This window comes from Colobus angolensis, unplaced genomic scaffold (assembly GCF_000951035.1).
Source record: "Colobus angolensis palliatus isolate OR3802 unplaced genomic scaffold, Cang.pa_1.0 Scaffold97, whole genome shotgun sequence".
In the NCBI taxonomy this organism is placed as follows: domain Eukaryota; kingdom Metazoa; phylum Chordata; class Mammalia; order Primates; family Cercopithecidae; genus Colobus; species Colobus angolensis.
In genome coordinates this window covers 4,176,860-4,179,844 of record NW_012123709.1, presented here as the reverse complement: position 1 = coordinate 4,179,844, position 2,985 = coordinate 4,176,860, and the positions used below count along the sequence as shown (strand labels likewise).

At 38.7% G+C, this 2,985-nt stretch overlaps 1 protein-coding gene across 5 annotated transcripts in view; it reads right to left on the bottom strand.

Moving 5' to 3' along the window:
* Positions 1-2,476: 2,476 nt before the first annotated feature.
* MEIS2 (Meis homeobox 2) overlaps positions 2,477-2,985 on the bottom strand; it is a 215,485-nt gene continuing 214,976 nt past the window's right edge. For all 5 annotated transcript variants that reach the window (XM_011932663.1, XM_011932659.1, XM_011932657.1 and 2 more), the window contains one exon: positions 2,477-2,985. This exon is cut by the window's right edge and continues 932 nt beyond it. The gene's annotated coding sequence lies outside the window, so the exon portion shown is untranslated.

The window sequence follows — 2,985 nt, the reverse complement described above, 5'->3', positions numbered from 1 at the left end:
GAGGCCAGGTGAGGGCCAGGGTAGCCCTCTGCACGCCCCGCTGCCGCGGCCCAAGCCTCTGTCCTGCCTCCTCCCAGGCTCCAGGACGCGCGTCCGCACCAAGCCCGCTGGGTGGGCGGCGGGGGCTGCGGCCGGCGAAGCTGGGGCCACTCCGCGCATCCAGACCCCCGGACACCGGACTTTCTAACTGAGTGGCAACTTGTAGCGGAGGTCCAGGCTCCTTATCAAATTGCTGGCGTGCTAGACTAATGGAGAACTTGTGGAGGATCCCTGTCCAGTCCCTTTGAAGGAAGGTCCCTCCTTTGACAGCTGCTAGAGATATTAGCCACATTTCCCTTCCCAAATCTGCTCCGGGTTAACAGGCCCGCGGGGGCGGGAGGAGGTGAGGAGGCAGGAGGATCCCGGCGGACTCTAACGAGGGTGAGCGCTGGGGGCGTGAGGGGTGCTGACCTAGGGGGTGGGAGAGAGGAAGGGTGGACGGAAGACACAGACTTTCCTGGTCTTTTCTCTCTTTTTCGTTTAAAATGTGGCTTCTTGCTCAATTCCCAACCCTTAACAGATGGCGACTGCAGTTCTCTCAGAATTTCTTAAAGAAAGGGAAACCTTTGGAATTTATTTCTGCTTTTGCTTTTTCATATAAATAAAAAAGTGTTTTTATATTACTCTTGTTTTGGAGAACATAAGCAATTTTATTCAGACTACAGTATTTCCTTTAACACTATATGGTTGTCAAAACACCATTCCCAGTTTCTTTGCTTTTGACAGCTGAGTCTTTCTTAAATATACCCAAATCGGAACTCTTTACACTAAATAGTAAACCCGAGATAGGAGCAAGTGCCTTCCGGGGTGGTGTAAAAAAAGCATTATAAAAATTAGACAAATCTATCACTTCTCTGTCTTATCATAGGGTTGGGGGTGGGGGAGAGCAAGGTAATGCAAACAAATATTACAATTATCATTCATCTCCAAATATTTAAGAAGGTTAAAGTTAACATAATAGGCCGTGGGTTTGACGAATAAACTAAGCATGAGATGACTTTATTCATTAAAACCAAGGATTGAGAGCTCTGGTCTCTAAACTTTGAGATCACTTAATAATTTCATAAAACACATCCTAAACATGAGCCAATTACCAAGTAAACCCTTCAGCATTTACTGAGCGGAAAGAAAAAAAGGTTTTTTCCTCACCTGATGTGAGAGGTGATTTATGGGGAATTTTCAGAGTTTACACAAAAGCATTTAAAGTAAAAGTAGGCAAATATTTAAAATTTACAGAAAGACTTCATGTAAAATAGAATAGCAAAAATGAGAGGGAAGCTATGTCTCTTTTCCAAGTGGCACAGAATTTCTCTATTTAGTTTGTGTCAGAAGCATTATTTCTATGTTTAAACAGCAACACACCACTGAAACTGATAAATGTATGTGTAAAAATTCTACCTAACTAAATATGATACAAAACAATAAAAGTTTATTTCCTTGGTCATTTATATAGAACTTCCATAAATGCTGTCTGAAATGGAAAGATGGAAGAGTCCCAGATAAATATAAACTATGGATTTCTTCCAAGTTTAAGTTTGCAGAGATAGTGAATTATTTCCCTAGCCGGTTGACATCACATATCTAGCTAAAGTTTACGATATTATTCTTTCTAAACAAAGATTCAAAATTTAAGAGTTACAAAATTCCAGGAAAGTATATTCATTTGAAAATTGAGGGGACATGCCTCACTCTTTTTGCACACTTTAGCAGACATTGTTTGCGCAGTCTCAATAAGCTTAATGGTATAAATTTCCAGGAATGTTGCATAAAATTTTGAAAATGGCATTACACCGTCCATTTTGTTTTGTTTTCAGAGAAAAATTTAAGTTTAGTGATCAAATCATCACCCTAGCATCCCTGCACATGGAGGTGTCTGAAATAAAAATACACCACAATATAATTTATAAAATATTAATGATTAAGTAATCTTTTAAAGTCAAAATTTCAAACTCCATAGAAGTTGTTTACTTAGCTATGAACACCCATATGTAAATTTTCATTTACATATCCAACAGTATTGTAGTAAGACAGGCAGAGGAAAAACACAGGCAGATAAATTACCTTTGAGCACAGACATTATTTCTTACGTTGTAAAATTAACCTGAAAAGTCCTTTATTCTGGCAGAGGATGACCATGACTTATCTGAAAGTATATATTTTTTAACGTCATGCATCTAAAAAGGAGGTTGAGCATGTTCAAGGGGCTCTTTCAACCTGGCTCATTATGTACACAGAGTTTCGTACCTTTAGAAGTTTTCTGCTGGTGGAACTTATAGGCCAAATAGACATTCAAAGGCTGCAGATGATTACCTTACAAATTATTGATAAGTTTAAAATATACTCAACTGCTGGGGGGAAAAATCATCACCTACTTTTAACACTGTATAGAGTCAGCATTGTGCAGCCTGGTCCTCAAACCATTAAAAACGCAAAAGCCTAACAAAAAATCAAAAATGAAATATTTATTACCGCATTTTGTGACTTAACACCTTTTTTTTTTTTTTTAACATAACGTCACAGTCCTCATACAAGTATTTTCATGTAAATTTGACAAAGCTTAAAGGTAACAGCATTTTCTTCTAGTGAGGAACACGTGCTGAGAAAAGAAGAATTCATGGACATACAATACCAATTCCACAGCAGATCTGATACTAGCAAAAACATTCTTTTTTTTCAATTGAGGTAAACACATAGAATATCTAACATGAAACAATTAATAGACCGAACTCTGTACGAAGTTTGTTACAGTATTCTCTTGCTCCTTTTTATCCTCCAAGCTTTGAGTTTCTGATAAAGTCCTAGTTATGGTTCAATGACCATTAATAACTTTTTTTGTGTTGAGGAAAGCTGCCCAACTTAAGATTGTTGTGTCCACAACCAAGGCTCAGAACTCCTGGAAGAAGCTCCTGCTCTGTCTTTAAATCTTCATTGGCAAGCTCTTTGAAG